The sequence below is a fragment of the Balaenoptera ricei genome, chromosome 4 (genome assembly GCF_028023285.1).
Source record: "Balaenoptera ricei isolate mBalRic1 chromosome 4, mBalRic1.hap2, whole genome shotgun sequence".
In the NCBI taxonomy this organism is placed as follows: Eukaryota; Metazoa; Chordata; class Mammalia; order Artiodactyla; family Balaenopteridae; genus Balaenoptera; species Balaenoptera ricei.
The window spans coordinates 111367987-111377988 of NC_082642.1; the positions used below are offsets into that span (position 1 = coordinate 111367987).

General features: G+C 37.8%; 1 pseudogene; it reads left to right on the forward strand.

Moving 5' to 3' along the window:
• Positions 1–655: 655 nt before the first annotated feature.
• On the forward strand, positions 656–1165 carry LOC132365461 (N-alpha-acetyltransferase 38, NatC auxiliary subunit-like; annotated as a pseudogene).
• Positions 1166–10002: the final 8837 nt, after the last annotated feature.

The window sequence follows — 10002 nt, forward strand, 5'->3', positions numbered from 1 at the left end:
AGAGATTAGACCAAATGGTCTTGATAAATTTTCTATTGTAATTTTAAACAAAGCCCTAGACACCATCTGACTAATTGCAGATATTTCTGGAAAGCTTGAAGGTCTCCAAATAATTAGGTTGGGAAGAAGGGGAAATCAGTTAGGAAGCTGATATCTCCCTGGACACTGCTACAAACTGGCACTGGCCTGCAGGCCGGGGTGGTGCTGGCTGTGTGAGCCCATCTCGGAGGCTAATTCGGTCTCAGAAGCAATGGCGTGTCTATGCAATTTGGGAAAGCATTTTGGCCGTGAGAAGAATTTCAAAGCAAAGGTTCAAAGAGAAAAGAAAGAGGAAACTTGAAATTAAATTTAAACTGTATTTGTTATAAGCTGAACAAACAACAATTTTATGTGCACTAACCAAAATGCTGTCATTCTTCATCAGTAGCTGTTACATTCAAATCCCTTTGCTAAAGAGCAAAGAAGTGTCCGGGGGACTGGTAAATCTTGATTTGCTTCATTAAGTCTGTTGAAAACAAAACAAAACTTGATAAAGGCATCTTATGACGATCTGGCTATCATTATTATTCTCATACAACACAACTAATCTGATACAGTGAAAGGAACATTAATAGAATTGTTTTTAAATTTAAGAAAAAGATAATGATAACGCTCGCGAGATCTCAGACCACCGGACCCGAAAAGTTCTTAGGAAGTTGAAGGGCCTGGAGGAGGCCCGGGAACAAATGGCCGCAGCTGGACCAACCATGCTGCTACGAGAGGACAATGGCTGTTGCGGCCGGCGTCAAAGCAGCTCCAGCGCAGGGGACTCAGATGGAGAGCGCGCGGACTCGCCGGCTACGGGCGCGCGCTAGGCAGCAGCTGGAGGCGCTGCTCAACAAGACTATGCGCATTCGCATGACAGATGGGCGGACACTGGTCGGTTGCTTCCTCTGCACCAACCGCGACTGCAATGTTATCCTGGGCTCGGCGCAGGAGTTCCTCAAGCCGTCGGATTCCTTCTCTGCCGGGGAACCCCGTGTGCTGGGCCTGGCCATGGTACCTGGACACCACATCCACGTTGTTTTTATCGAGGTGCAGAGAGAGAGCCTGGCGGGGCCTCCCTATCTCTGAACACGATCGTGCATGCCTTTCAGACTTCATTAAATCTGTAACCGAAAAAAAAAAAAAAGAAAGAAAGAAAAAGATAATGATAAATATCAATGTTGGCAGCAGAAAGGCTATGTTTTAGCTGTAAGATATAAAGGGGAAAAAGTTATTCCTTGCCGACGGTCTTCATTTCTGTATTTAAACACTGAATTTCTTGCATAGATCCATTTCTTCCTGATGGGAATATTGATAATAGCTTTTGCAACAACCACAGCAGAGTGACATAGAAATCCATGCGTCACTCCGATCTGTGCTTCTGTCATCACATGGCCTTCTTTCTTCTGAGCGTGTCTGTATGTCTCCAAATCTCCCTCTCTTTTAAGAACACTGGTCATTGCATTTAAGGCCCGCCCTAATCTAGGATGGCCTCATCTTAACTTGACTACATCTGCAAAGACCCTATTTCCAAGTAAGGGCATATCTGCAGGTACCAGGGATTAGGATTTGAGCATATCATTTTAGAGAATGCAATTCAACCAATAGGTTAAATGCATATTTGAATTCTCTAAACCTGGAAGGCAGGAACAGATGAGGGAAATGGCCTTCAGAGCAGTAGCTATCAATTCAATTTTTAAATGTAATCCTCAGGTTGCAGGGAAGGAAATCTCTCTGTATGATTATGCAGAGCAAGAACAGACGTGCAATCCCATGAATGCTGACATCCTACATATAAGAAAGGTAAAAAGGAGTATATGCATCCAAGTCAAGCAGCTAGGCACTAGCAGGTCATGAAATATTACACTTTAGACTCTGGAAATAAGGCAGTGGATGGCAGTGGGGAACAGGAAGGAAGTGTGTTATGCCCATTTCACAGAAAAAGAAACTGAGGACCAGAAAGTTTACATAAACTGACCAAAGTCAAGCAGCTAAGAAGTAGCAGGATTGGGATTCAAAACCTTTCAGTCTGGGCCCAGAGTTCTTAAGTTTTTCATCATTATATTCCTTCTTAAAGAAATGGTTCAATGGAAATTGTTCTAGTTCTGCATGGGAATATCATATCAGATATTCCTTGTAAGCTGATACACACAAGTGCCTTTGCCTGGACCTTCCCTGGGCAACTAATTTCCCAGAAAATCTCTTGGAAGTGCTATCATACTTGAAGTTCAATATTCCTGTTCCTGGATATTTCTTCGTACCAGAGATGAAGCTGATGAATTCCTTCAGATAATGTTGTAAATATCTGGGCACAATTCTACTTCAGACAAGACAACTTACTTGCATTTCCCCCAAAGTCCATGATCCACAGATCACTGTGCCTTGCGTAAGCTGTCCACTTCTGTTGTAAGGATTCATTGCCCTTTTCTTCCCAGCTGTCTTGGCCACCTGTTATTTAGAATTCCAACCTACATTTTAAGTGTTACTCCCACATAGATTCATTTCCTTATCCCTCTCCACCACCCAGACTGAGTTTAATTCTCCTCTCCTGTAGCTGTTTGGGATCTACAGCAGTGGGCACTCTTACCAACCAAGCATAATTCACACCTTCCTTCTTCTTAACAGAACCTGGAAATTATTCAAGTAGCCAACCCCATCCACAAATCTAGGTACTCAGAGAAAGCTAACCCACCTCCAACTTGAAGGATGCCCTTCATTTTTGTTAAAACATCATTGTATCAGTAAGGTATTGCCAACCACAAATTTCAGTAGTTTAAAGCTATTGCAGTTTGTTAATGATCATGATTATGTGGGTTGGCTACTATAATCTTCTCGTCTATGCCAGCTCAGCTGGAGCTGGATCTAGAATGACCTCAGATGGATGGTCTTCAGCCTCAGTTGGGACCTTAGCTAAAATGGTTTGGAAAGCTGAGAGCTCTATCTCCCCTTGGGCTCTCATCCTCCAGCAGGCAAAACTAGGCTTCTTCACTTGGTGGTAAAGGATTCCCTAGCAGAAAGAGAGGGCAAACTCCAATGCACAAGCATTTTCAAGCCTTTGCCTTTTTCACAATTGTTAATGCCTGTTAGCCAAAGCAAATCACATGGCCAAACCTCTACTCAAAAGATGGAGAGAGAGATTCTACTCCTGAAGCAGCAAAGTCACATTGCAAAGGGGTGAGCATACCTGAAAGGGAAGAGTTGCAATCAACTTTGTCAATAAGACCTGAAGTGATCACCTTATTTAAAATTACAATTTAGCCCCACCCAAGCACTACTGATCCCCTTTAACCTGCTCTTGTTTCCATAGTATATGTCACATTCTAACATGCTGTGTTATTTACTTATTATGTCTATTGTTTTTCTGTCTTCTCCTTTAAAATACATGCTCCCAAGGTAGAAATCTTCGTTCACTAATTGATCTATTTAGAAGACTATCTGACACAGAGTAGTGGCTCAAGATATATTATTTGAATGAAAGTGTGAAAGGCTCATCAATAACCCAAGGCCAATGAGAACCTCATATTCAGCCAGAGAAAGTATCTCATTCACATCAAAGGGAATGCAGTTAGAAAATCTCCAGCAGTGGGGAGGGCCTAGGTTGGAATGGTCCCTGACGTATCCATTAAAACTGTTCTAAGAGTTAAAATTCCATCTTAGAAAATAAATATAACAAAATAACAGCAATAATCTGAGACTCTGGTACCAATTTGTGACAGTATTAGCCAAATAATAACTTTCTTGCCTCTTTGAGTTAGAAGCATAAGTCAGTGGAAGAGGCCAATCAGCTCCTCCTCCACCGACCCATTAGGTCATGGCTAACAGGCAACAGGAGTGAGCTGAAAAGAGGAGCTGGAACTCAAATGAAGTTTGAAGTTTTAATTATCACATGAAATGAGACCTATATATTACTGGCCAGAGAACTTGACTATCTGAAAGTAGTCAGAAGAGTCATGGGGCTTCGCCAAAATTATATCCAAGAAAAGGGGAAATACTGGCCCTATTGAACAAATTAAAATAACAGTGTGGGAGCATGGTGGGGAATAAAAGCGCTTAATGATCACATCCAACAAGCCATACTTGTCAAACGTAATGGTTACATGGCCTTTCCAATAGTGAGAGATGCAGTTGCAAAATGCCTGATTCATTCCTTGTTCATAGGAAGGCCTCCTACATGGAAGAAAGGAATGCTTATCAGAGACATGAAATAAGAGAGCTAACATTTATTGAATATATGCAAGGAACAGGAGCAGGGCAGGAATTATTTTATAAAATCTTTCCCAAATGCTATAAACTAAGTATTATTATCATCATTTTATATATGAGGAAATCAAAGCACAGAAAAATTAATGTGTAGTCAGACAGAAAGTAGAAGAGCTTGGCTTGACACTGGGTTCTTGCCGACTCTAAATGCCATGCTCTTCCATTAGAAGCCACTGCCTTCCACCTTGAAGCAGAATCAGATATAAATCCTCTATTCAATTAGTTTATAATCTTATAATATCAGAAGACCCTGGAGAGTGTCCATAAATCACTACCAGACAAGGCCTTAAGTGCTTTAGGAGATGCACTGGAAAGTCAGAAGAGGAAGAAATGACTTCCAGCTGAGGACCAGGGAAAACTTCCCAGCAGAAATGGAATTTTAACTTCACATCATAATTATGACAGAACCAAATCTCTGGTTGGTTTTCCCTGCCTTCTTTCTTATCTTTGAGAATATTATGGGTCTTATTTACATTTTTCCAAATTTTTAAATAATCAACTAAACTGAAAGTAACTTAGACCCACTCTTCTCTCTTTTCCTTTCTAAATATATCTTCCTTTTTTTCACACACATGCACAAAATTGAAATTAAAAAAAACAGAGGATAGATTCCCTACCTCCATTCTTTGTATATATGACACATACACTCTTAAAGCAGTCTGGTCTCCCACTACTATTAGAAAAATCTAAAATCAAGTCTAAGCACCCAAATCATTATAAATTTTATTAATGTTTACATATGCTTTGACAAATATAATTATTATTTCTAGCATTTTTCTCATTCTGAATTTCTAAGTTGTTTATCATGCTAAATTGGCAATATCAATTATATCCCTTTGAAGCTAGAGAAAAGAGCAAATATGCAATAAACATCACTGTACATATCATAAACTATGATATTCCAAGCCCTAATGTCAAAAAGGGTGTAGTTAAACTTGAAACTTGAAGGTATTAAAAATTATAGAGTAGAAAAGTACTTAATTTTGCCTAAAAATACATATTTAGAAGTTATAAATGACAATAATAATTTTTATAATTATACACTCTAGCATCATAAATTAATATATAAGGATAATGGTACAAATTTATGTCACATCATAAATGGCTATTTGTAACTTGCATACCTTTTCATTAACCAAGAATTTCAGAGCCCGCTATGGAATAATAGACCAAAGATCTGATCCATAGATCTGATCCAACATAAAATCCAAAATTCTGTTTAACCAACCTAATTCTTCTCAAGAGACTAATCTAGGTCTTAAGTTGAACCCAAACAGCAGTGAGAATCAGATGACTCCAACAGTTTAACTCTACCCAATTTGGACACAGTCATAAAATGTGATTTATGAATCACATAAATGAAAATTTACCTCTTCAATCAGATTAATGATGAAATAGAAGGAAATAAGGAAAACATTTGTTTTGACAGTTAGTAAGTACCAGGTCCTTTCCATATATTATTTCATTAAAATAGTACACAATAGAGCTGGGCTTTGAACACATAATCTGTTCCCAGAGTCAGGCAATTCACCACTAGACTAGGTCTTATACTAGGTGATAGATAAGCTTTATACCAATAAAATTATTGATTCCACAGTATTGCAAGATTTTGGAATTGCTATTTTACTATGTGTAACAGTTTGAAAATGTGCAGAAAAAGGTCGTTTGAACCACGGGTGTTGCTTCACCCTAGATCCCTTTGAAAACTCCAATACATATTTAAGAGCCCTTCTCATAGTTCAAGTTTGAGCAGTTGCCTTAATCCATCTAGTGATGAAACCAGTCTTTTTCCCCTCAGTTTCCCTGTTCTTGTTCTTTTGTGGATCCACAATTAGCAACGTAAGACTGAGAAGCATGTGATGCCCAAAGTCCACAAAAACACATTGCTCACTGCAACCATATGGCCCCAACTCAAGCACAGGCTGACGTCATGTCTTGTCAGTATCCTGTTCATGGCCATTGGTGACTTCCTCTCTCCATCTATGTCGCCACTTCTAGGGGTTCAAACTTTACCTAGTAGGGCACTCATGAAGGGTCCTGCCACAGGTTGTGTATGCCACATGCCATTTCAATAAAGTCACTACCCGACTGTGCACTGGTTTCAGGGCTGCCAGCACTGCTGCTGGAGTGGCTTTTGCTGTCACTCTGCTTAACTCATCCATCATCCAGCATTGGTCTATGATACCCCAACTGCATCCTCCTACTTGTCCCCAAATGGACTCCTGTAGTAATTTCTCTGTGGTGCAGAACCAGGAATGAAAGTGCTGGGCCATAGTTTATATGCATATATAATTTGATGAATAACTACCAGGGTGCTTCCCAGAATAGCTGCATCAGTCCTTCCAGAAACACATGAAAATCCTTACTGGCTATTTTATTCTCACGACGGTTGAAACTAATCTAAGATCTATATTTATGGGTTTTCCCCTTACATTTCCTTTATTAGTTTCTTAAATATAAAATACTAGTATCTTGCAGGTTTCACATCATTTTGGTCTTCCTCCCCGCCTCCCACCTCCAACACAACATTGATGGTATTTAGAATTTATTTTCCTCAATCTGAGCTTTTTAATATAACCAAGATATCCCCTAGGTTTTTGGCCACCATTACTTCATGTATCTCTTGTAGCACCCTTGTGCTTTTATGTATCTTTTTATTTTAGTACATTCTCCAAGAGTTTTTCAAAGTGGGTTTCCATCTGGTCAATATTTTGAGGCCTGACTGGATATAATGCTCTTGTTTCTACCATGTAATTATGGTGTTAAGAAGTCTGATATCAATGTAAACATTTTTCCTTGTTAGGTGATATGCTTATTCTCTTTGGAAGCATTTTCCCTTGGTCTTCGATGTTCTAGAATTTAATTACAATAAAGCTAGGTAATAATAATAGCTAATACTAAAGTAGCAGTTATGTACAAGGCACTATTCTAAGGGCTTTACACATATGTTAATTCACTTAATCCTCATATTAGTTTTTTAAGATAGTAAGAAACATTCTACTATCCTCATTTTATTGGTGGGTAAACTGAGATACAGATGGTTTACCTTCAAATAAGAGGTCTGTCATTTTTTTAACTCTGGGATAAGTAAATATTCTTTATTTCTTCAAATATATCTTCCCTTTGTCCCCCACTATGACCACCAGCATCTTTCTTCTGTATATTAATATTAATAATATTATTAACTGCATATTAGCACTTTTATTTCTTGTCTTCAAACCCCATAGTTTATTGCTATAATTTCTCTTTTTATTTCTTTCTGTTACCTTCTGAGAGTGTTCAGTCTGATCTTCTGGCAAACAGATTATTTCTTCACCTGCATCATTTGGATTATTTATCTTATTTATTCTGTTCTTTATTTCAACTATTATATTTTTCATATTTACTGTTTTCATTTGGTTCTTTTTTATGACTTCTCCAACATTTTATTAACATCTTTCTCATCTTAGTATTTCTTTTATTTATTTATTTTTTTGTAATAACTTTTTTTTTTCATAACTTTTTTTTTAACATCTTTATTGGAGTATAATTGCATTACAACAGTGTGTTAGTTTCTGCTTTATAACAAAGTGAATGAGCTATAGTTATACATATATCCCCATATCTCCTCACTCTTCTGTCTCCCTCCCACCCTCCCTACCACACCCCTCTAGGTGGTCACAAAGCACCAAGCTGATTTCCCTGTGCTATGCGGCTGCTTCCCACTATCTCTGAGTATTTCAATTAAACTTATTTTAAATTCTTAGTCCATCTGTTCTAAGAATTCTGTTTCATATGATATTAGTTTGTCACCTTTCTGTTACAGGTTGGTCTTCCCAATATCTAGTTGTTGTTGTTGTTGTTTGGATCTGACATTATTAACTATTTCTTCAATTACAAGGCTCCACAGCTTATTCAGTACACTAATGTTCTAATATCTTAAAACAAGCAAACAAAAAACAAAAAAAGAAACCTCATAAAGCTTCCAAATGACTTAGATTGCTTCTGACAGGCAGAAAAGAAATTCTCACATTTTAAATTTGTTTGGGGAAACTGCAAAGGTCTCACCACCACCTTAGCTATTATAAGTGGAAGTTCAGGATAATCTAAATTCAGAATTTCTTCTTCCAAAACATTCTTACTGTTAATGAATTACGCAGGTATTACACCTTTTGTGCCTTTCCCATTCAAAAGAAGAAAAGCTGTTCTTTTTATCTGGAGCAGAGTCTGTGATTATGGACCAACTAATTAACTTGTCTAATGTGGAAAGGATGATGTAATTTTCACTTCTAGCTTTTCTCTCTTCCATATGGACAGGTTGCCGCTTATAAACGCTGTGACTACTGTTGGACAAAAGCCTGTCCTAAGAACTTGCTTTAAGCTCATTTTTATACCCACCATTCAGCAACCTTAGCAACAGAGAAAAAATTTAAAAGCCAGCCAAACTAAGTTACCAAGTTGAATTTTCACATATTCTCATTTATAAAAGGCAGGATTTTCTTTCAGCATTTTCTGAGCTTCCTTTTAGACTTTAATATTTTAAAAATATATCACTGTCACTTAATAAAGCAAACCATGGCATGGGAAACAGACACTATCTATGCTTTCTTACCACAGTGTGCATGGCAAAACCACAGGAGGAAACCAAACCTTCAGAACACTCCAGCTTCTGTAAAGGGAGAGGAAGGAGGGGGTGGTTTCTTACTCTGCCATTTTAGTTAGAAGCTTATTTCTCTCTTGCAAAAGGATAATTCCTGGTGTTTTATTGACTAGCTATTACTTTTCATCAAAGTATAGAATCAAATTTAAAAAACTGCTTAGTGATACTTGGCTTAAAAACAAAACCCTAAGCAATAAACATTTGAACATTTTTGCAGAGAAAGAAAAAGACAACAGCATGCTTCTAATTGATCCAAAAGAAATTTGTTCAAGCCAGATATGGATAGACACATACACTTCATCTAAAAAAATAATAGCAACTACATTAATATTGATAAAAATAATAAATTGCATTCCAAGGAGAAAAGCATAGATGACAAAAACACACCTGTGATATATAGCCCGAGAACTCACAATTTAGATCCAGGAGTACAAGGGATGTTGGCTGATTTATAAAATGCCTTACTGCTTTGGGTTCAAGTGCCAGTAAGTACCATCAGTACCATCATCCTTAATATACGCTTTTTAAGATATCTAAATAGCTGATGCAATATTTCATTTATGACCATCCTGAGGAGAGTTTCTTTGCGCAGTCTATAGACTCAGAGAAGGGAAGAAGCCTGGTCAGGTGGTTAAATGCACATCGGAAACTTGCAGTATTTATGACACTGCCTATATCTATAGTGTGACCTTGAGGAACTGCCATGAAACCTCAGGACCTAGAATAGACCTTAAAGATGTCTAATCCAGCCCCTCCAAGGTCATGCTCTCTCCTCTGGGAATAGTTCTAAGGCTTTGCTCACACCTTCTATATCACACTTGGCAGATAATAATAATAATAGCCAACATTATTGTCTTAAAATATGTCAAGCACTGTTCTAAATGCTTTACATGAATCAGCTTATTTAATCCTCAGCATAGGCCAATGAGAAAGGTACTGTTTATGTTCTTATTTTTCTAGACAAGAAAGTTGATACCTAAATGTTTTAAGTTACTTATCCAAATTTACACACTAACACCAGAGCCTGCACTTAACATTTTAACATTTAGAGTTTATCATTTTAGCTACATATTGGTGCC